The sequence below is a fragment of the Ostrinia nubilalis genome, chromosome 5, assembly GCF_963855985.1.
Source record: "Ostrinia nubilalis chromosome 5, ilOstNubi1.1, whole genome shotgun sequence".
NCBI classification, from domain to species: Eukaryota; Metazoa; Arthropoda; class Insecta; order Lepidoptera; family Crambidae; genus Ostrinia; species Ostrinia nubilalis.
This window is the reverse complement of record NC_087092.1, coordinates 2129844-2155859: the sequence shown is the minus strand read 5'-3', so window position 1 is coordinate 2155859 and position 26016 is coordinate 2129844. Positions and strand designations below refer to the sequence as shown.

The 26016-nt window shown below is 35.1% G+C and overlaps 1 protein-coding gene across 1 annotated transcript in view; it reads left to right on the top strand.

The window, feature by feature from the left end:
* Positions 1 to 1171: 1171 nt before the first annotated feature.
* LOC135072110 (uncharacterized) overlaps positions 1172 to 26016 on the top strand; it is a 77780-nt gene continuing 52935 nt past the window's right edge. The window contains exons 1-3 of the mRNA XM_063966062.1: positions 1172 to 1315; positions 3442 to 3477; positions 23477 to 23503. The gene's annotated coding sequence lies outside the window, so the exon portion shown is untranslated. The remainder of the gene's footprint in view (positions 1316 to 3441; positions 3478 to 23476; positions 23504 to 26016) is intronic.

Below are 26016 nucleotides of genomic sequence, written 5' to 3'. Positions count from 1 at the left end.
ACTGAGTATTATTAAATTATTTATGATCTTACGACAGTGGGTTAACAATATTCTTGAGTTTAGCAAAGAGAGTCAAATGTATGAATAAAACAAGTATTTGTATCCATTCTCTAGTTTCCATAGTTGGTGCGATAATTCCAATAACTTATTTTCTAGATTATCGTTTTGCCAATAATTCATTTCTTCAGCAGCGTTGGCTGTAATCATGACTATACCGTCACAACAACTGCCCATAGACGTTTGTCATGATGACTCTACCAAAAGTAGAACATAGGTAGAAGTAAACATCATGCTCTTTACCACAAAAAAACGCGCGTTGCACGCTAGTTAATACGTCATTTTCCTACTAAATGTAGAACTAGTGTTCAACGCGTTATTAAGTTAAGTGGCAATGTTTCTTATCAAACAATCCATTATCTTGATAAAAATCTTCAAAATCTTAATCACCCTTTAGCAGCAGCCTGTCTACATTCAGTTTAGCATCTCGTAAAGCTTAATTTTCAAGCTTAGTATTAAACCGTTAATCGTATTCCGTTAATTCAAAATCCGAGTTCGATTGGTTGCGCAAGCGCGTCCGTCATCTCTCGCCAGACGGAGGCGTGTCAGTGCGCAGTATGTACTCATATCCTGAACCTTCAAATTTCTTTCTGTAAATAATTTAGTCTAGCATCACGTAAAGCTTAATTTTCAAGCCACCTCATAATGCAGACCAAGAGCAAAGCTAGTTTAAATTTGTTTAGCTCGCATAGCTAATGCAGTTTTCCATTGTCAATGAAGATGTCACGCGTTCCCCACTCATATGGCTCATGGCGGAAAAAGTCAGGTTTTTAGCGGGTAGGCCCACTCTTCTAGTAGGGAGAGCCCCACATAACCCACTAGCAGCCCCCGTGGGTGTGTAATTTCTTGACAGTAAAAAAAAGTTTTCCATGGTGTTTGTATAATTTGCAGTGTGCACACACAACCATTAATAACAGCGCCAGCTATGTGAGCTAAGCTACTCTTAAACTTACTAAGCTCTTGGTCTACAACCCGCGTTAAAGTCTAAGAAAGGGCTTAGTACTAAACCGTTAATCGTATTCCGTTAATTCAAAATCCGAGTTCGATTGGTTGCGCAAGCGCGTCCGTCATCTCTCGCCAGACGGAGGCGTGTCCGACTCAGTGCGCAGTGCCCAGCCGTCGGTGCGCCCGCGCCCGCCGCGCGACCCGACCCGCGTAGTGCCGTGTTGTGAAGGAACTAACCTCTCTTTATACTGGACATTAAAGGGAAGTGTGTGATTAGATCCGATTGTTTTGGGATTTTGGTTTACTCTGTGTGGTGAGTGTGATTTCATTGTTGATCCAAACTGCGTGCGTTCTAAGTTTTAAGCGTTAGGTTTTGCGGTTTTACATAGGTTGACGACTTGTTGACATCGTCTTCAAAACGTTCGTTTAGCAAGTCTGGTCTTTTTTTTTCTCTTTATTTGGGACAACAAACTATACTGGGCTTAGGTGTTGCAGCTAAGATATTGAATAACAATGAATTGGTCCTGTCTTATTATTTATTTTGTCATGTTTTTTAAATACACCACGTATATATACTCTGACTCATTATAAAACTAATAACAAGAACATGGATCCGTGTGATTATAAAAACAATAATGATTACAACTATTCTGATAAGAAATGATTTGATAGGAAAGATCATCAAAAAGTCAGTTTGTTGGTAGAATTATCTCACCTGCTAATGGTTCTTTAGATTAAAGTGATCTTAGTGCTGTATCATTCTGAACCAACCTATCAGCTTATACCAGTAATAATTCAGCTACATATCGTCTTTAATTTATGTGTTATCAATAGAGTAACCACCACCTGCCATCCTGCAACTTTTCTAGGTTAGATAATAATGAAAATTACAATGTGGTAGGTAACTTAATTTTTTACATATTTAACCAAAATTAAAAGAATTATTTTGCTCTAATACGTATGTTGGTATTTTTCTATAAACATTAGACGAAACAAGAGTAAATAATAATCTCAGAATAAATCGTCAGTTATTCGACATTTTGACATATTTAACATAGGTACTGAAACTGTAAATGTGCCAGTTATACCGGGAGTTATTCTCGGATAAAAGTTTGGTCGAATCGGGCCTAAATCACATACCTACTTCTAATAATTTGCAAGAACTATTTCTAATCTTCGGATACCTACATTGGATCTGCATCTTGCTTGAGTGAGTAGGAGTACCTACGTCCTCTGAGATATCTTTTAAATGTTGACTACAAAAATAAAGGTGCTCTACATCGAAAATTCGTCTTGGCCACCTTTATGTCAGGGTGTCCCAGCTACCTGTACCTATTTGTTACACATTTCCCACGCCAAGCTTTTCTCGCTAATGAGTGCGGATAAAACTTAATTGGATGTGTGTAACGACATAGATTAAATTAATTATGAAAAACATTTTTGATTGGATTGTTTAATTTACAATTACGGTCCAATTAGAGAGATTATTTGCGAAAAACGTGTTAATTATTAGTTTGAGAACAAAAACGCATGGAAGCTTGTTACCTATCAATGGGCAATACCCAATTATTTCGAATTGGATTGGTTTTCTACATTCACGTTAGTTTTAAAATCAGTAATTCCTCGTTTTTGTGTTTAAACATTTTTTGTTTTCTGAGTCTTAATGAAAATGCATAAAAACCTATATCCGGTAAGAAAGTAGTACATACTGTAATAATTATTGCATTACCTTCTCGTCTTATTATTTGTATGCTTTATGCTTAATATTTTATCCCCGGGAGGTTTTCGTGGCTTTGTTTTGTTCATCGTTCAGTTTAGCATTTTAAGATCTTAAACTCATGCGAGTTCATGTAGAGTTCTGGGATTTGTTAGTTAAACCTATTTATAAATAGTTAGGAAGCTTTTCATTATAATCGTCACCCTCGTGATAAAGAAGTGATTTTGGAAAAGCCTATTTTATTTCACTATAGAGCGCGTTTGATGGCCTATAAATTGGCTGAATACCTAGACTTAGTTTAGACGAGACTAGACTAGAAATAAGCCGTTAATCGTATTCCGTTAATACATAATCCAATAATACCTAACTCTCACAGGCCTCTTCAGATTAGCTCACTTTATTAAGGCATTGGATTGGAATTAGTTTAATACTGGGTTTAAAACTACACCTTCCTAGACAAGAAGTCAGATCCAAACATGACAGTTGTAATTCCGAAATCGCTTCGCTCCGGTGTTTTAACAGTCGCAAATGTCATTTTGTTTAGGCTCTAGCTTTTTATTCATGCCTGGCTGAACGCTAAGAAGCAATCACCACAATTCTATCTTCGTCATATGTCATGACATATGTTATAAGGTGCTTGCGCAGACATGCGTCATGTAGAGACCGAGCAGTTGGAGGAATGTCACAGATTCGTGTTATTTACCCAAGTGTTTTCTTTTCAGGTCTGCTATAATATTGCCCGACATATCAATAGCACGGTGAGTTGTTTTAACGAAATACTTTTTAGTTTAGTCTCGACTCTACATAAGTTCTGGTTAGTCGCTGAAAAAAATCGTTAAAACCGGTTCTTTGATTCTGAATTCTGAGCAACGTAATAGCGATAACACAAAATCAAGTTTCCATACAATTGACAGTCTCATTGGACTGAGTGTTTATTAGTTTGTTTTTTGGATTTAAAAATAGATACTCGCGAATCTGTATTTTACTTTTGGCAATAAAACCACTTACTAATAAGATGTGATATAAATTCTGCTTATCAGCACTGCGTTGATTCCTAAAGCTGTTTTATTACATTTAGGTCTAAAAAAAAATTAGTAGCTCTTTAACTGTTTCTTCATTATCATCATCATCATTTCAGTCATAGGACTTCCACTGCTGAACATAGGCCTCCCCCAATGCTTCCATGATGACATTAACTGCTTACAAAGCAACAAAATGAACTATCGAGCTGGTAATCTGTTGTTTTGATTTTGAAACGTAGTAACTTGTTGGTCAAGAAGATGGAAACATCCATTGACACCTACGCTTTGCTTTCGTAACGGTTTTTCGGTATTTAACGATTCTCCGGACTCTCAAGGTTGCATGACTAGCAATTGTTTTTAGTAAAAAGTATGTTTAACTTTGCATAATTAGGATATGAATTTTTTTTCCTTCATTTCGCAGTGCTATGATCTGAAAAGAACCAAAAAACCAAAGTATGTCTTACTGCTTCATTTTATATTACTGCTGTTTAAGATGCATAGACTAGAGGCCAAAACGCAAACATCCTGTCGTAGCTTTCATGACTCTTCAAGAAATAAATAATCATTACGATTGAAAATAGAAAACTGCAAGTAGTTAATAAAAATCATAGCAATCCACACGCATTGCTGTGGAGAAATCCCGCAGTGTGTCAAACAACCGGTCCCAGGTTCGAAGAAGTCAAAAGGGGGTAATGTTTTTCGTCCATTATCGATATCGAGTCTACAATTTTATCGATATGTGTTTGTATGTTTATGGAAGAGGTTGGCTCATGAACGTGACGATTGTAAGGTCCATGTATCGGCTTAGGTATTGCTATCTCGAATCTGCTGATTAAGATAAAGAGTGGACTGGCAGGTTTCGTAATATGTCGACTTATTTTAATAGTGATTAATTACGTGAGATTGATAAAAGAAGAAATTAGTAGCCTCCATAGAATCACCTGCCGAACCTTACTGTCAAAATTCAATTGGTGTCATGTGGGTGCCATCGATGTCTGACGTAGGTAAAGCTCATATTCATAGTTTATTTAATTTTTAGCGATAAGAGTTGCATCTCAAACTAATTTAAGCGAAAGGTCGTGGGTTCAATTCCCGCCTTGGGCAGTTTGATTTTTCAAGTATTTATAATTTTTAAAATAAGCTTATATTCAGATAAGGTTATCTACATTAGATCCTTGAATATTGAAACATAGAGCAACTTTTATTTAATGGTTTACGAGAGGGTTAGTGAGATTTCCAATAAAAGTAACTGGGACAGAAGTCAGAACACGTTTGACTCGCACAAAGGGATCTTTTTCTTACGCTCGATTCGACCAAACTTTTATCCGAGAATAACTCCTGCCCTGGTATAACTGGCACATTGACAGCTTCAGTATGGGAAATATGTGAAAACTGACGATTTATTCTGAGATTAATATTTTTCTCTTGTTTGGTCGAATCCACCCTTCATCGGTGTACTATGTCCAGAATTCCTGACTATGCTCTCTTCTTAGCATATAATTTTTTAAACGACTCTAGGTGTTAAATCCTACTTAACATAATAAGAAAACAACTTTTTCTTGAAGGATTTAAAGGTCTTCCAATAATTCCGATAACTACTAATTACTACCACAGTGGGTATGCTTAGCGAGCTTTCTAATCACAAGTTATGGTCCGGTATTGACCAGGACCGCTTTTTACCCCCGCGTTTCCTTATAAATTGAAGGCGCAAAAAAGTGTTATATCACACACACCTGGGTGGAGTGATATAACGCAACTTTTTAAGTTATTTTTATAATTAAAATTATCGCAGGCAATATTTTAAACGCAAAAACAACCTTCCGGCATCGAACTGTGTTCATATTTAATTTAATTTAAAGTAGTGACTACACGGCTTCATATTAATTAGGTGGATGACACGACCATCAATACTTACTTTACTCTTCATATGCTGTCAAAACAAGAGTCCTGTATCATTTAAGCTTTTTCAAAGAAACTGAGTCATAGTTACAATTAATTAATAACAAAAAACTGATTAAGTTTACAAGGCTTGAAATGTTCTGAGAAGATGTGCCTTATAGTATTTACTAGCGGCCGCCCGCGACTTCGTACGCGTGGATCCCGTTTTACCCCCTTCATCTACCTTACGCGGTTTAGATTTTTTCATACAAATGTTTTTTCCCGCTAACTCCCGTTCCCGTGGGAATTTTGCAATATCCTGTTGTAACTAAGCTTTAAGTTTAATAAGGTACCTGCATGCCAAATTTCAAGCGTCTAATTTAAGCGGTTTAGATTTTTCATACAAAAGGATTTCCCCGCGAATTCCCGTTCCTGTGGGAATTTCGGGAATTCCTTGTTGTAACTAAGCTTTAAGTTTACTAAGGTACCTGCATACCAAATTTCAAGCGTCTAACTTAAGCGGTTTAGATTTTTCATACAAAAGGATTTTCCCGCTAATTCCTCTTCCCGTGGGAATTCCTAAGTATACTATAACCTGCCCAGGAGTATGAAGAATAATTGTACCAAGTTTCGTTAAAATCCGTCCAGTAGTTTTTGTTTCTATAAGGAACATACAGACAGACAGACAGACAGACAGACAGACAGACAAAAATTTTACTGATTGCATTTTTGGCATCAGTATCGATCACTAATCACCCCCTGATAGTTATTTTGAATATATATTTCATGTACAGAATTGACCTCTTTACAGATTTATTATAAGTGAGTCGTCTAGTTTCAAAACCCGCTAAAACGCTCCTGCAACTAATTTCTGTTTATATCTCTAAATGATGCTACTGCAATTTTCTCATCATACTGTTCAATCGTTTTCGATCAAAATACACTAAAAGACTACTAAACTAGCACTTAAAATTAGGTTTGTGTTACAAACTCCGCTAAAACGCCGTCTGTTTCTTTCAAAACCCTCTAAAAGTTGATTGACCAATGGTAGCACGGTATTTTGGTCACGTGACTGCGGAATCAGTATGGAGATTTTTTTATAACGTGGTTGCTTCATAATTTGCTCTTATCAAATTCCGCTAAAATACAACATGTCCGTTTCAAATCCCATTAAAACCGAATGTTCGTAACAAAATACGCCAAAATGAAAATAGTTTTCATTATAATTCAAATTATATTTAATTTAAAGATAAATAGCAATTACTGTGAGTATTGCCAGATGACAATAATAATTCGTATCATATTTTTTTTTGCCTAAGGCCAAAGCTATATAGATAAGCGGTTTTTTTCAATTTCTCGAAATCTTATCAAAATCGTTTTAGCGGGATTTGAAACTAGACGCCTCAAGTATAGATTAGTTTGTGGTGTTAATTTTAACCGTTGATTCTTCTGCTTCGCGATCTGGCGTGACAAATTAGGATAATCTAGAACCAAGAGAAAAGATTCGTGGTGGTGCACCAGCATTCAAAGAAGTATCATGCCTTTACAACGAACCTCAACCTTCTCCAGCTCCCTTCCCTCCAGTTCAGCATTATCAAATTCAAATAGTTTATTTAGCACATAGGCCCTTTCCAGGGCACTTATACACGTCCCAAATGTAGCTTACCCTACCATCACTTCGGGACAACATATGGGCTGGTGCTGAGAAAAAGTGGCGGAAGAAACTCAATCACCTTTGTCAGCCTCTTTATCCTCCTCAATCCTCCCGACTTCTCCTTCATCCTCCTTCATGGTCCTCCTCCATCCTTCTACCTCCTCCTCCATCGCTTCCCTCATCATGACGTCTTTCCAAATCTTAAGTAATAGTTCTATTCTGAAATCTGAAAGAGCATTTTACCCTCACCAAAGCAACATCATTTCACACATAACTCATCCATCGGCCCCACGTGGTACCATTAAGCATCCTCAGCCGATTAATGACCAAATCAACTACGTATGAAGGCTGACGCACCATTTAATAAAGTCGTTATCGTAACTTTAATATAACAATACATCATTTTTATTTCTGGTATTAGGTAAAGTAGGAAATTAAAACTAGAAAGTAATACGCTACAAATTTTTATTTTGTGATGGATGAATAATTCACTCACTAAAAATGCAGGTATTCTACGTTCTAGGTTGGTTCGTGTAGAACAAATTTCGCAAAATATTATTATACGTATAGGATTCTTCCAGCTCTTTGTCATTGATGCACGTCAATCTCCTAACCTGCGAAAAAAAACTGATGCGGTATCCTAAAATTATTTCATCATCATCTTCATCATTTCAGCCAAAGGACATCCACTGCTGAACATAGGCCTCAACCAATGCTTTCCATGTTGATCGATTGGTAAAATTATTTATTAGAACATTATTATGAGTACTTGTAACATAATAGAGACAATTGGTTGTTGAAGGTTCATTCGCTTCTGTCAAGATATTTTTGTAAAATTACAAAGAATAACAATTTCAACAAGTTTCGTATACTCGTAGTAGGTACTTAAATAACAGAGGCCTTGCAACTTGAGATCAACCAATATTGACTCGATCAGTTTTTGATTTCTCTTTAATAAACATTGAAGATTCCGTCTTGACGTGACTGCTTGCCAGAACTATCGGAGGCCAATAAAACTTTCCCTTTAATTTATTTAAATTAAATGTTCACACTTCGCAAGTTCGTATCTCTTATCTATCGCCCTAATAGCCAGTTTATTGTGTTTTTAACTTGTATTGCTGTATTTTAAGTGCAATTAATTATGTAATATTGATTCATTCTTCCACCAATCGGATCGTGGACGTTCTTCTAACTTTTAGTTTTCTTTCATTTTCATTATTATGCTCTACCTTACACATACAGCTCTGAACTTTTTGAGATGTAAAAAGACAAACTTTGGTCTTTGTGTATTAAAGATTCTTAGTGGCCAGTGACCAAGGAGTTTCGTATGTGGCTCGTCACAGCCCGAATCGAAAAATGTATCCTTTAGGACCTTCTTGCTTTGACATAACAATAAAAAAAATACCGTGAAGTTCTGGTTCCTTTTCACTCAGGATTCTTAAAATTAAAAACTACGACAGTCTCTGGTACTATTTCATCCACAAATTAGTATCGACCGGTGTCCAACTTCGTATGAACATTGAACATGTTTCGGATGACTGAATAAAAATTAAACTGAACAGTCTGAACACTATTTACGAGTACTGCTTCGGTAGCATAGAGGCTAAAAAGTATTTCAAGTTTTGACAAGAAACAAAAGAAATTAGGTTTCAATTCGCGAAACAGAAGAATTTTCTAAATTCAAAAAAGTTATTCACAACTTGAATCAACAAGTTCTGCAAAAGAACACATAAAAAAAAGAATTTAATCTGTCCGTCCAGTTTTGACGCGCAGCTTGTAAATTGCGCGCACGCATGGAATCCGTGATCGTTGCACCGTATTGGCATGCCGTCGGCTCTCTCTGAAGGATTTGTCCTCTGCTGCCTTTCCTTGTACTAAGCCTTTATGAGTTTTGTATGGTACACGTTTTAAGGAATGTGAAAGAGATCGTACAATTTGAATTCGGCCTTGCAGCCTCTTTGGAGTTGCAGAACCAAACTGTTATTAACATGAGCATGATGCAACATGTTTTGTTATCATTTTCATGTAGTAGTTATGGTTTTATGGTGTTCAAATATTGATGCTAAGTAATTGAATTCAAATAAAAATCTTTCTAACTTATCTCTACACCGCATTTACTTGAACGTCAATTTTGCAGAAATTGTAACTTCCTAACCAATTTGCTATTACTTTTTCTAAACGACAATACAAATTAAAAGTGCAATTACAGAAAGAAAGCGCAGTATAATGGTGAGAGTTAGGGTTCCATTCCATCGTATTGTTCGGTTGATCGAATCATTGTAAAAACTCTATTATCTATTTCTCTTTTGGTAAAAAAGCTATGTTTTTTTCAAGAGAAGTATGTACGTACGGTAGACAAATCTTCCGTGTATAATCACGGAACCCAAAGTTTCTAATGAGCGTGTCTTTATTGGAAGATGTATGCAAATTCGGTTTCCTATTAGGATTTCCCAACGGGTTTGATGCCCGACCAGTCCTTCACTAGTCTCTTCCTAGTTGCACCCAGTGCTAGTTTGTATACTGCGGTGAAACTAGTCGATATCGATATGGTAGAGTCATCGAATCTCCTATTTTGATTTACAAAAATGGCTTTTCGTTTCGAAAATTAGCCTTTTAGGGTGACTTTCAATGTTGGTACTTAATTAATTTTGACAGTCACGTACAGTTTTTGTACTGGAACCATCGTGGAAAATTCCGTATCGAAATTGATTTAACAGTGCCACTTAATCCAATCAAAATAATGCAGTAAATTGGATTACCTTTACGAAGCGCGTGACCGACTATTCTAATTGGGTCCGAAAGATTACCCTTGATTTTTTAAATCCTCGTCTAAAACCAACAAAAATTACTTGATGTTGTAAAATGAAGGCATGTGTATTGTATGTGTGTGCATAACATTTGTAATGTATAACTTGTAATATTTAGGATGTTTGTCGCCAATCAATCCAAACGGTGAAGTTTGGGTAATTGTCGCTCAACTAAAATATCGTTAAACCTGCAAGGATCATGCATGAGCATTGATAGGTAATATCCTGTAATCAGGGACTCCATTCCGTAAACTACAAAAGGCAAGTAGTCCAGGGCAGCTATGTACCTTTCTAGACTGCATCTCACTTTTTTACCTCAAGTGTGATTGCGGTCAAATACCTGCCTTGTTCTGCATGTCCTTGTTGTGAAACCTAATCCATTATCTGTATCCATCTTTTGGATCTTACATTTAAAGCAAATAAATGATGATGCTGATTCTGATTAAAATTCCATATTTGCTACTAAACAAAGTAAACATTCCATAGTCTCATTCGCTCGCGTGGGCAAAAGGGTCTGCGTAGAATGCCGGTCACGAGCGAGAAACGCATCGAACTTGCACATTCCTCGCCCAGCGATGCCAACAAACCCGCCTTACGCGATCATCTGCTTCGTAAATGGACAGCTAGAGATAAAATTTATCTTCCTTGTGGCTAAGGTCCTGTTTCCACTTTGAAGAACCGTCTGTTTTCGGTATACAGTGTGAGTCACGTTAAAGTGTACATATGAAAATAGATGAAACTAGACCTATTTTTATCGACAAAAAAGAGGTCAAATTTTTTTTGAGATTTTTTTTTAATTTTTTATAGAATTTTTTTTCTTTCAATTACTTATTGTAAAGAAAACGTAATAACTTTTAAAGTAAGCGGTATATCCTGATAAAATAAAAACAGTAATAATGCTAAATAACAAGCAATACTAAAAAAATACATAAAATATACAAAGAAGGCCAACAAATAATAAAAAAATATACTTTTTGAAAAAAATCTGCTTAAAAATTCGTGTTTTTTTTGGTTATTTGATAAATTTCTCCAAAAAATGCTCCTATAACCGGTGGTTTTTATTACTTTGTATTATTATCTATCGTATTACCTTCGTAAAACCAAAAATCGCATGTCTCTATCCCTATCACTACGTTTGCAATGATCGTTTGAACTAAGCCTCTCCGGGCGCGCCATTCAACGCTTCGTTAACAACGAAACTGAAAATGGCTCTAGATTTGTAATTTTGATAAAGAGAAGTTAGATTTCAAATAAAAACAAAAGATTTCGAAGTAAAATAAGCATTTTAGTTACAATTAAATTGTCTCTACCTGTAGCGGAGAATAATGTTGTGGCAGGCCTTTGTTCAAACGATCATAGCAAATGTTGTGATAGGGATAGAGACATGCGATTTTTGGTTTTAAAAAGATAATACGATAGAAAATAATACAAAGTAATAAAAACTACCTGTTATAGGGGCATTTTTTGGAGAAATTTATCAAATAATAAAAAAATACGAATTTTTAAGCATATTTTTTTCAAAAAGTATCATTTTTTATTATTTGTTGGCATTTTCTGGGTATTTTATGTATTTTTTCAGTATCGTCTGTTATTAAGCATTATTACTGTTTTTATTTTATCAGGATATACCGCTTAGTTTAAAAGTTATTACGTTTTTTTTACAATAAGTAATTGGAGGAAAAAAACTTCTATAAAAAATTTAAAAAAAATCTCAAAAATTTTTTGAGATCTTTTTTGTCAATAAAAATAGGTCTAGTTTCATCTATTTTCATATGTACACTTTAACGTGACTCACACTGTATACGGAGCAGCCTAAATGTGAACAGTGTCATATAAATTCCACTGACACTGGCATATCCGTCTCTTTAGTTAGTGGGAACAGGCCCTAAGAAATGCTAAGAAAAAACTTTTCAAAATTCAACAGGTGAAGGTACCTCAACAAAATTTACTTCATTGATAGGTAGATTTTTTACTTGTATTTTACCATTATTTGCTGGCGAAAGAATCGTGCAAGACAAGTGGTTTTCCATTCAAGAATTTGCATGTTTCCTTGACCTGAAGAGGATAGAAAAACAATCAAAAGTAGCACATACAGTTTACGTTGGGTTTCCCAAAACAATGCTTTGGTAACTTCTGGTAATAAATAGTTAAGTCATCCATCAATCTTATGCATTTAAATTATTTAAATAAACAAGCTTTTGTTAGTCTTGGACTGTTGAAATTGAGTTTAAAAATAGCACTGCCTAACGGTTTTACTTTATACTCGTGTTAACTGTCTAGCTAGGACAAAACACCGTAAGGATTTTCCGACTATATTATAGTAGGTAGTTATGACATTCTATGATTCCGTATTTCCAGTTATATGTTGTGTAGTAAGTACAACTCAAAGTATTATATTACTTATTTTAAAGGAACAACCATTAGTTTTTGACGCAGATTCCGATAATCACAATAAAACTATTTAAAATAATTTTGTGTTGTTCTGCCCTTTATCTAGGTGTGCGATTCAGGCTCTATTAAACCTCATATTTTCACCACGACAAATCCTGTGCCCATCTCAGTCCTTTCCTGGACATCCTGACCTGATCTTGGCCTCGAATACTAGTAATTCCTTTTCTTGTAATGTTTTTCATTCACGCGGTGTCAAAACTTAACCGACTCTATTATGTATAATGGATTTCTATTATTAACAGTCGTTCCTTCAAAGAACACACGTCATATTAGAACAAACTGACCGGCATATCAAACGATCTTTCGTCATAAAATCAATATAACTAGACATCCATCCACCGCATTAAGTATAATTTATAACATGGCCCGCCTTTGTTTGTGACGAAAGCACGTCAGACGATACATTTTTATTGAAAAATCGTCTCTATCTACAAGCACATAAGAGACCGCAGAGTTGAGCTTGATTTGCCGTCGTTTGTAAGCTGAAGTGTGGTGTTTGCGCCATTGTCTTTCGAACCACATTAGGCACAGGCATGGCATGGCGCAAGCGATGGAAAGTGTATAATACGAGTACATTGCCCATTGGTTCGCACATCGTAAAAATATTAAGCTTTTATGGTTGAATCTGGAACTGCATACTGCAAACGATTTAGCTTCACGAGGCATAATGATATTCAAAATAAATACCGGTGTAGTTAAAACATTTAAAGAGAAAGAACATGATTTCAGTTCAGTTTCTTCAGTTACAGAAAAGGAATTTTTTGTATTTTCTACCATTCGGCTCTATCATCAAACCACAATGTTGATTTTATTTATTGTCAATGGACTCTATTAATATGCAAAATTTTAGCACAGACGGAACAAGTGAAACTGAATAAATAATAAAATATTAATTAATTTTAATCAGTTATTTTGATGAACATAACAACATTATGGCATGACGCCATATTGTTGTAATATCATCTGTGCCAATAGATATTCAAGTTATTCAATCTAATAAAGGTCGCTAACTGAAAACCAGCGCAGGATTGATCTAGCGTTGTAGAGCTGATGTTTCAAACTACATAAAATATCTTGTTACTTACGTATCAAATACATATTTATTTTTATTTGGATGTTTTAAAGGACTAACGTAGTAAACTTTCGTTGGTCTGATCCAATGACAGTTAACTTTTCCCCGGGACAAACTTGACCCTCACTGGTTGGATTTTTATTGGCGGTCAAGCTGTAGATCCTGGCTACAGAGGACTTGCAACGGTGGGAACTAGAGCTAGGGGTGGGAATAGCCCCGTATCATAGGAACTCGATAATCGTCTGTATTGAATAAAACATCATGGAAATGTCTTCCATTGAATCATTCAACCAACAAAGTCATCAGTATATTAATACTCGTGATAAAGTCAGCCACAATGGCCCAGCCAACTATCGGCTATCGTACTAATGACGGTCATCGCAAGAACAATAGTACCGGTTTTCATTCATTGACTGTTGTTCGGTTGGTAGAATGATTATAGTCTTCGAAAGTTATTGTAATCGCTACTGAAAAGTTATGAAATGAATGGCATTGTAGTTCTATCGCATCCATTATCATTCATATTCCAAGTATTTTTTATTTTTTACAAATGAATTAACGATTATTTGGCACAATTCAGTATTGTAAAACCTTGTAGGTAGATTCTCTTAAAAGTAAACGTACCAAATTAGGTAGCATAATATTATGCCACTGCACACCGAACGACATGTTTATACAGTGTGAGTCACGTTAAAGTGTACATATGAAAATAAATGAAACTAGACCTGTTTTTATCGACAAAAAAGAGGTCAAAAAGTTTTTGAGATTTTTTTTAAATTTTTTATAGAATTTTTTTTCTTCCAATTACTTATTGTAAAGAAAACGTAATAACTTTTAAACTAAGCAGTATATCCTGATAAAATAAAAACAGTAATAATGCTAAATAACAGGCGATACTAAAAAATACATAAAATACACAAAAAAGGCCAAAAAATAATAAAAAATGATACTTTTCGAAAAAAAAACTGCTTAAAAATTCGTGGTTTTTTGGTTATTTGATAAATTTCTCCAAAAAATGCCCCTATAACCGGTGGTTTTTATTACTTTGTATTGTTCTCTATCGTATTATCTTTGTAAAACCAAAAATAGCATGTCTCTATCCCTATCACAACATTTGCTATGATCGTTTGAACAAAGGCCTGCCACAACATTATTCTCCGCTACAGGTAGAGACAATTTTAATTTTAACTAAAATGCTTATTTTACTTCGAAATCTTTTGTTTTTATTTGAAATCTTACTTGTCTTTATCAAAATTACAAATCTAGAGCCAATTTTAGTTTTGTTGTTAACGAAGCGTTGAATGGCGCGCCAGGAGAGGCTTAGTTCAAACGATCATTGCAAACGTTGTGATAGGGATAGAGACATGCGATTTTTGGTTTTACGAAGGTAATACCGTAGAGAATAATACAAAGTAATAAAAACCACCGGTTATAGGGGCATTTTTTAGAGAAATTTATCAAATAACCAAAAAAACACGAATTTTTAAGCAGATTTTTTTCATAAAGTATCATTTTTTATTATTTGTTGGATTTTTTTTTGTATTTTATGTGTTTTTTTAGTATTGCCTGTTATTTAGCATTATTACTGTTTTTATTTTATCAGGATATACCGCTTAGTTTAAAAGTTATTACGTTTTCTTTACAATAAGGATTTGGAAGAAAAAAAATTCTATAAAAAATTTTAAAAAAATCTCAAAAAATTTTTTACCACTTTTTTGTCGATAAAAATAGGTCTAGTTAGTTTCATCTATTTTCATATGTACACTTTAACGTGACTCACACTGTATTTAGCAGGGACATAAAAAAGATAAGTTTAACTTAAGGTATGGTTAAACGCTTTGCCGATAAAAATGGAAATATTTTAAAAAAATTACAAATGCAAATGAAATGGGAATAAGTGCATTTGCTAAAAGCTATAAGATAAGCTTCATAAGCTTTTTTCATCACATCTAATTACTACGTGAGTGGGTCAGAAGAAGAAGACTGTCAGACTGACAGATCCATAAGTTTGTCTTTCATTCTAGCCAACTATGAACTACCTTATTATGATACAATAATAATCTAGACGTCAGACGATCGAGCAGGGTAGCGAAACGATGTGTGATTAAGTTTTTTAGTTGTCTTGTAAATTACCTATAGTTTATTTTCTAACATTATTTCTTGTTAATTTACGCTACCTTATAATATAACATTTATGTTGCAATATCGTCTAGCTAGAATAATAATATAGTTTCGTCATCCTTATTCTGACGTATAATGTCGGACACACTTGTGTACCGGTTTCGAACGTCATTGGTGGATTTCAGATGACTAATACTATATCTAATCAGAAAATCCCTTCAGAGTTGTATTAAACGAGTAATACCATTAATGCTATTGCAATACAATTAATAGAAACAAATTACTTGATCAAAACTTGCATTCAATCCACATAATCGAAAGACAGCTTCGTCACCAAATTCTAAAAAGTGGAATAAACGTGAGAAAAGTTTTCTAATTCATATTTTCTTATCATTTTTACATGGAATTCATGTTAATTATACTCAAGTCAATATTAATACTCCTAAAGAACTCGTTCAATAAAATTACATCATTTTAGTATTCAATAAATGCTTTAACGAAGCCACGCCCGGTATTCTAATTAAAATAATCTCGCTATTCATTGTCGCTTGCGAATTGAAATATTTTGCGTTTTTAGGGTTCCGTACCTCAAAAGGAAAAAACGGAACCCTTATAGGATCACTTTGTTGTCCGTCCGTCCGTCTGTCAAGACCCTTTTTCTCAGGAACGCGTGGAGGTATGAAGCTGAAATTTATATCAATTACTCAGGTCTACTGTCCCTTGAAGCTGTGAAAAAATCAAACTTCTAAGCCAACGTAATCAAAAGATACAGCCGTTTATGCCGCAAATTTTCGACACTTGCAAGGGAATCAAAACCTACAATCTTGAAATTTGGTACGAAGCAACGTCTTATAGCATAGATAAAGGAAAAATTACGAAAACCATACATTTTTAGTTACATCACATAATATATTTTTTTTAATAATTTTAAACTTACTACCCATTTCCTCATAAACGTGTAGAGGTATTAAATTGAAATTCATACCAAATACTCAGGTCTATAATACCTTTAAGCTGTAACAAAATCAAACTTCTATGTTAACGCAATCAAAAGAAACAGCAATTTAAGCTGCATATTTTGAAACTCGCAAGTACTCGCAAGGGAATCAAAACTTAAAGGGTACTTCCAGTCGACCTAGAATCTTGAAATTTGGCATGAAGCAACGTTTTATAGCACACATAAAGGAAAAATTCCGAAAACCTTAAATTTTTAGTTACATTACAAAATATATATCTTTTAATAAATATAAACTTATTACTTTTTTCCTCATGAACGCGTAGAGCTATCAAGTTGAAATTCATATCAAATACTTAGATCTAATTGCCTTTAACCCGTGAAAAAAAAAAACATAGTTATGACTCGATTGTCGTAATGAACGAACTTTGTAAACCTTGCAGGTTTGTACGGAACCCTCGGTGCGCGAGTCCGACTCGCACTTGGCCGGTTTTTTTTATCTACGACATATTTGCAGCGGAAGTACGTTCACTTTCTTCAGTTACGCCATCTTTGTTGTGGATTTGTGATTGATGATAAGGCGCGGGCGCAGATCGCATCGCGGCATGCTACATACCATAGTCGGTTCACCGCCGATTTTGAATGTTATCGGACATACCGTTTATTTGACAGATGGCGATGTGCCGAGTACCGTTTGACTCGAGTCAGACTCGATTCCTACTTTGGACTTCCCACCCAATTTATTTTGATTCGAGTAAGCTGGTCTCAAGTCTAGTATGTACTCGAGTCAGGAAAATTCGATTTTGAATTCTCTAAGTAGACTTCATGAATTCAGCAAAAGTGTATGAAGTTTGCTGTTTCTTTTTCAGTGTCAAAGTCAGTGGGTTGAATTTCTAGACTAACTTCTCGATTTGAATTTCTAGACTCGTATCAAATTCGGTCTACCTACATATCTCCAAACATAGAACTCGAGTATTGGGCAAGAAAATCGCAATGGATAGTGACTCGGCACATCTCTACTACATGCCATAATCGGTCCCCCCGCCGATTTTGAATGTTATCGGGCATACCGTTTATTTGACAGGGAAAGTACTTGCTTCAACGTTTTGCCACGGCTTCTGACCTTTGCTAATGAACGATAATCGATGTTGAAGCCAATTCGTCTACGATTGCTCTTGATTAATAGCAGCAGGGAATGTGTGAATATTCTCGAGACTTGTCAAGTCGTGTATCAATCTAAGATCGAAGAATGATGATGATGAGCTGTTGGAATTTAATCTTGTTTAAAGAATTTTCATCAGCATCATCTGCCTTGAAGTCCACTGCTGCTGCTAGTGTAATGAATATCTAAGTGGTTAATAAGCCCATTGAATTGATGACCTGGGAATGGCTGCGTATAAGTTGCTGATATGAAAGCCCATCTATAGAAAATTATAACATTGTCTATCAATTTCAATTCGTTAAAGTTGCATAAATGTAGACCATTGTTCTGTACCGCTGGCTTTTGCAGAACTGTAATTAAACATGACATTTGTTAAGTACATATTATTATGTTTATAAAACCAGATCAATGCACATGTTAAAGTATAATGCACTTATTCTTTACAAGAATATACCTGAGTGATGTCGTAATTAATGAATTGTGTGCTCTTTTAAACTTTGCTACACTTAATACTAATTCGTTTTCAATTTAAATTTCTTGCAATAACTTATATTATTATGTATCTTCTTTTTTTTTTTTTTTTTTTTTGTCTTCGGCACTTTTTCGATTTTGGTTAAAGTACCTAATAATGTGCTCACAGTTTTTATTGAACTTCGAAAGTTCTGAGCTCCAAGGGCGTTTAGTTGCAGTCTGCTAATGGATACAGTCTGCTACCAAACGTGAAAAGAGAGAGAGATCCAACAATACGTAGCTTACAAGCTATGTTTTGTTGATCCCCTTGAGTTGATGGACTATTGAGTTAATGAGGGCTATGAACGTGACGATTGGTTGGGATTTTGTTATGATTTGTTGTGGTTTATAGGCGTCAATCCGTAAATTGTTGCATGTCATCTCGTGCTCATGCCGGAGTCTGCTAAATATTGGGCAGTCTTGCATGAGATGGTCAATATCCTGTAAGCTGGAGTCATCGCAGGGGCAGTAGGGGTTGTCTATGATCTTGAAGCGGTGTAGGTAGGATTTGTGAAAACCGTGGCCAGTAAAAATCTGCGAGCTTTCAAAGGACGGCCCCACATCTTCTTTATGTAAGCGCTGGAGTGACGTATTACCTACAGCTTACGTAAATGATACAATAATTGGCCCACTACGTTTTTACTACGGGATCTAAGTAATTAACTATACTTACGAGCAAAAGTATGGAATCACCCCTTTATGTTCCGAGCGGTCTTAAGAACTGAATGACTATGTATTGTATGTATCTATGGTATCAATTTTAAGTTTATAATATCCCAGAATGAAGCAGGGCTACGGTTACTAATGTAACTTTGCTTACTAGCCTATGAAAACGGCAGTTTAATTAAAATTCAAATACTATATTATTGCTTGATCTTCACATAATTTTGGACAGTATTAACTCCGTCGGTACAACTTTACACTGCATAGCACGAAAACTGATAAGTATGATAACGGCAAAGAGTAAAAATAATAATTAATACATGTCAAGTTTAAAAAATGCAGTGCCATTAACTTCAAACCATATCAACTGACGCTATAGACGATTTGATAAGTTGCTGAAGGCATACTAATTATTGCTTCCCGCTCCAAAATCTAAAGAGGAGGCGTATGTTTGTTTATTTATGTTCAATAGTGAACAGACAGCTTACGGCTAATTCTATTATAATACTTAATGATAATGATTGATGATGTAAGAGTAGATTCAGTTATATCCTTTGCATAATATCGCCCAAGCTCTCTCGCTGGAGGGCGCTATCATGTATTTGCAAAAACATAGAGTTCATTGCAGAGAGGTATGTTGCTCCTACGCAGTTGTGTTACAAATCTGTATCTCATAATTATTTCTAATGTACAATTAACAAACCATTAACAACGCGTGGGCAATTCCGCGCTATAATGTAAGAAAAAACATAGAGTTTATTCCAGTGCAGAGGTATAATATATGTTCCTTGAGTTCCTTCTACACAGTTGTGTTACAAATCTGTATCTCATATTTTTAATGTAATTAACAAACCATTAACGCGTGGGCAATTCCGTAACCCCATGCAATCGTCTTGAAAAATGACTGTTAAGTGGTATTATTTACACCCGCCAATTACGATAATCAATCACCGGTGAATGTAGCATATTGCCTAAATTCAAATTGCATAATGGCCATCATCAAATCATTCATGTTACAGATTACGAATCCGACTATGGGCGTTTGTATAACGTAAATTACTCGGGGTAATTTTATCAACTTTAATTTAAATGATGTGTATTGGGAAAGAGATGCAATTGAATAATTTGTTAGTGCCAATAATATTATGATGTACAATAATTTTAAAGTCTAAAACATCTCCAATCTCCATAAGTAATATTTTAATTTCTTAGCTCTATATTAGATCTATTTTGGCGTCCAGAAAATGTTTAAACTTAAGTGCTAAAAGCTGTGTTGTGTTTATGTTATTTTCTAAAGACGCTAAGATTATACACCTGCATAGATTCCCCAATAATATCTTTTAAAATGAGTCATAATCTATTAGGTAGACTGGTGTAGTAATATGAAACTACGTCACAGCATTGACCTACAAGTTTTGCGCACTGATTCATGCCCAGGCGCATGTCCGAGAGAAAACTTAGGTCAGCAAAAATGACAGTGAAAGTCGACATTGGAATCTGAAACTTGGCACGTTGTTTTACAGGTCATTTTCGCAAATGCTGATCGTTTCATTCATGAGGATATTGGAGAAATGAATGAATCATTATTGACTTTAAGTTACGCGTGAGTTCTGCGTCAGAGTTACCCCAACAGAAACGCCTTGTGTTATCACCTTTCATTGATACTGATAATCAAATATCCTGTTTCATTTAAATTGTGCAAACACTTAGCTCTAAAGTTTCAGTTTGCCTTTTTTTACTTTTCGTAAGTTTAACTTAATAGAAGTTTTCGTATAAGGTTCAATTTTCAGCGACAGACCAAAATTCACGTGAAGTCGCGAGCACAGCGTGTAGGTAATAAATAAATATGTGTACGTTTACATGTAAATCACAGGGTTTACAGGATAACAAGTTTTTTTTGGTAAAATACCTACTATTAATTAACTATTCATTTATGGCTATGCAACCGTGCGCCTACGCATCTCACGCATTAAAATAATGTTTTAAGTTCATTAAGGCTGGTCATCCTATCATATTATGTGTTGTATATTATATTATCTCATGTATACTACGTAATTAAGCATCATTAGTGTAATGTTTTGCAAGCATAACCGCTCTACACCACAACGAGATGCGGTTTGCGTAAAGTGGAACTATTGAAGAATTCCAGTGGCATTAGGGTTGGTGTAATTTTATTTAGGTAGAATACATAATACACTACAATATTTAATACCCCTTTTCACCCCTTACTCGTCATACTAATATTTTAAAGAGGTAGAGTCTATGACTCTAGAGTTTGTTTTGTTTGTAGGAACTGGGAAGTACTTAATCTCTGGCTGGAACTACTGAACCGATTTTGATCATTTTTCTACATCCACATTTATAAAACTACATAAGAGTAATATAAAATATCTTTGAGCTCTAAAATGTAAGCCAGCTGGTCTTTAATAAATTGTTGTGTAATTTTACACCAAAATCACCTGTCTGTATTTCATAGATAACTATAACCACCGTCTGAAAATTGTACCAACCATGGAGTACTGAAAAAACGCACGTAATAATGAGCCTTATTCAAACTGCATATTGGTACTAATGTAGGACGTTTTTTTACGTGCGACTAAATCACAGCTCCACAAATATGGGAACTATGCGACTTCCCACACAGCCCATTGTTATCTAAGCCTATTATGTATATTATGTAAATACGCATTATGATTTAAAATAAAACTGCGTGGATACGCGTATTAACCTATTAACCTTACGTTACTAATTAAGATAGGTAGTAATTTATAAGTATGATATAAAATACAAAGTTAATGTTTTAGTGTGTGATTCCATACACAATTTTATTATAGATGTAGGATAGTAACTTAGTGAGTAGTGACCTCATTATTGTGCGAAACTATTTCAACAGAATGTTTATTGATCATGTGAGAAAATCAGAAATTCCGTGAGTATAATAATCATTATCTATCAAAGCATATTTTATTAACAAAAAAGTCGAATTCCTGCAAATCATTCATTTTTTACACTTTTTTCTTTGTTCAACGCAATAATTTCGCAACGTAATTTAATAATTAATTAGAATTCAGTCAGTATTGGCTTCTATTACAAAAAATGGATAAGATAATTTTTTGCACGAAATATAAATATATTCATTTTCCTTTCATTCGCAGGTACACAGCACATATTAGGTTGATTAATAGGATGATTAAACATACAGGATTATCTATTATTAAAATACATTTTTCCCTTACAGAAACTGGCAATTTGTAGGAGGTTAATTTTATTTTTATTCTGAAATTTTTTCTACTTCGTCGTTCTCTTGGAAAAATTTGATGCATTTGAACTATCACCAATGTTCAACCCTGTATCTACAGTACAGTCAGTCTATCCCCAAAGGGCCCCACCCAAGTATTTGTTCATTTACTGTCAGATTATAAACTAGGGATAGGATAGGTCAGGTTAAATAATATTATGATAGCCCGAACAATAATATTACTCAACGCATACATTCATTGTTTTCATCGCCCGAAGCTACTTTATTGATAAAACATATAACGAATTAGCACTTAGCAGGAATTATCTTTTCTCTGATATTAGTGTCATTTGTTATGACTTTGGTCATTATTATGGTACGTAATAGGTTGTTGCTAGTGCAATGTAGCGTCAGTATTTCGTTCACAAAAGACAATAAGTAATTGTTTACTTTGGGAAGTTAATTTAAATTCTGTAAAATGTAGAGCCGATTCAAATATCAAAAATCATTGTCACTATGACCCGAAAGTTGTTACTGAAGACTACAAAACTTTTTTTATAAAATTAAATCTAGAAACTGAAAACTTGAAGTTCTGGAGAGACAAAGGTACATTAGTTAATAGTAGATTTAGTTTCGAAATCGCATCTTTAGGCGAAATAACTTCACACAAAACAAGGACGGAGCGAAGCGATCAAGCAATTCCAACTGTCACTTACTTTGTCTAGCTCTAGGGGGTCTGAGTTTCATTATCACACAATAATGAAATCGAACGCATCCAATCGAACTCTCCAGATCGTCTCTCACAACTCACAATCAGCCCTGTTCTCACAAAAATAGCAACAAAGTACTCGAACGTGTTGTAACAATGGCGCCCGCGCTTCCTGCACCGCACAAAACATTGGTAATACGCGCCCGTACGTAAATTACGCGGTGTTGTGTGCAGTTACGCGGTTTTTCTCGCTCGTTCAATGTTCACTGCTCTGGCGCTTCCTCATTTGGCTTCCTATCATTTAAATGTATCTGTCATTGGTTGCGTACTTCTTCAACCGCCTGTTACATACATCATTCAAACCATATTCAAACGCTACCTGTTGTAAACCACAATCTTTTACGTTTCAATGAAAGCCAAACATAAAACTGAAACATTAGGGTCCTGTCTGTTATATCCACTTTGTTAATGTTTTTGTTGATCTAACTTCATTCAATAATTGTTTTTTGTTTCAGATTTGAAAGTAAACCAAACACATGCAGGTAAGAAATATTAAATTAAATACTTCGTAGCATGATACCTAATTGTAATTTGGTTCCAGCTCAAACATTTCGTGTCTATTTTAAAGCTTGGAAGTTACACATTCAAGTAACTCTATGTTTTGCCATAATTAATTTTATTCTTCTCTCTAAATTCGATCGCTCGATCGTCCATTTATCATTACCACGTAGTGACTAACACTATCTTTTCTCAGTCCAACACCTATGATGGAAATTTGGCCCCTAATTCAGACAGCACATCAGACTAAACATTTTCGTTGCCAAATAGCACCTTTTCCAGCTACTTAAGATGCTACAGTGTTTAACTAGATATACTGTCATCTCATTATGCATATCGTAGTATGTGTGAGAACCGGCCGGGCCAGTTAGCCTTGCGGATCCGCACCAGACGAGCGTTTCGTTAACAAAAACCAGAATACCAGTCTACCATGCCTGACGAAACGAAACAAATCTTTGGAGATAGCGCTTGCGCAGCAATAATGGCGCTGGAAGGGCTTGCTTTACTGTGGCAACATAGAAACGTGACGTAATTACGGCAAAACTCATTTGACACAAAAATAAAAGATTCTTCTCTATCTCTCAGCAAAAATTCGACGGGTTCAGTGTTCATCCAATTTCTTAGTAGATAGCTGACGGTAGCTCATATGATGCGAGCAGACGCCCGGCGAGCTAAAGGTCGTAAATTCGATTCCCATCTTAGGTAATCAGATTTTTTCGAGTTATTTAAAATATAGCGTCAAGACTTTGCGACACATGTAGAGACATGTAAACACATTTGTTACCGATACGGCACGCTAACATAAGAAACCGTAGTTGTATATCCTGTCCGGTAACGACTATCGGACACAGTCGATTTTTGTTACGGACAGCGCACCCCTCAAAGGAAACCATAAACATTATGTCCGGTAGCAATGAGTAGAGTCGTATAATATCGGTTTGTAAGGGCTTGTCTTTAACTGAGAGCTTTTATTTAGCCAACACGAAAATATCTAAGTTATTCTTCTACTTTTACATTTATCTTGTGGGCTCTAACGCCTCTAACAAAATAAATGTAAGTCATCAACTTCATTTATGAACCAACCATGTCAGCCACCTCATTACGTTTTAACGTAATGAGGTGGCTGACATGGTTGGTTTCAATCTCCTGATTATAGTAACCAACTTTGTAATAACCAACCAAGACACGTGAAAAATAACTATTAAACTAGTATTTGTAGAGAATTTTAAACCATTTTGACAGTAATTGCTTGGCATAAAAAATTATTACAGTTCCAACTCCAAAATAATGTTTACGAGTAAGTACGTAAGCATAACTTACAACTAAAATAGTTCTGTGCTGTGTATTGTTGTTTTGTTTTTAGGCAATATTTGTAATTAATAAATATACCTACATGCATTATGCTGGCAACTGTATGTACAAAATATCTTGTCTTGTCAATAAAAACCCGAATAAAAAATTAACTACTTTCCTTGACAAAAGGTTGACCATAGCGAAAAACCAATTAGTTGGCCATATAATTAACACAACAAGGCGATATTTCAGTCACCCAATATGCATTAAACAACCAGCTGAGACGGCGTCTGTGATCTCCATCTTTCTCAGAGATAACGATGGCAGTGACAACTTTTCCGCACAAATTGGGTACTACTTTACATTGCAGCTCATCATAAAATTGTCTGCAAATGTCAAAAATAATCACGCGATGTCACATTACGAGTTGGGAAGAAAACTCGACCAACCTGTCTTGTCCAGTTACGCGACTTTTGGGGGAAACTTTTGACTCAATAACCACTGTGCAAATACCAATTTTAAAGGGTACTTACGTCTCGTGACGTAACTGCATCAGTTTCATTTTCAATTATTGGTCTGGCAATAAACGCGGGTTCCGATTTCTAATTATTTCGATTATGCGTCTTTTTATTATTTATTATTTAAATTAAAGTGCGTCTCTACATTAGGAGTGAATGAATAATTTTACTGTTGCGTAACTTTTTATGATTTGCAACAGAAAATAAGTAGACGTCTAATCACAATAAAACCGTTTGTCATAATAAATACTGGTTCGAAAGTAACAAACTGTTAATATAGACTACATTTTTGATTGAGTCTTTCGTAAGCTAAACATTTAAAAAGTCTGATTCACACAAAGTATAACAAATACACGGATTGCGTGCATCCATTTTGATCTTAATAATTTTGTACCTTTCTACCTCCGATACTTTATGATTTGAGATAGAGCATTCAGAAATTTAGTAACTTCGAATAATAATAGATCGGCCGGCACCAGTCGTAGTGATGAATGAAGTCCCAGCTTCATAGAACCAGAATAGCCGCTCAACAAACTTAGAACAAGTGCCTGCTACTCGTATGTACAAAAAGTCCTTAACGTATTCTAACGAAGGCACCATATTAGTATACTTATGTCTGATTTCAGTGCGTATGCTATCGTTCGTCCAGGCATGAATGTGCGTCATTCATATCAAGGACGTTGACA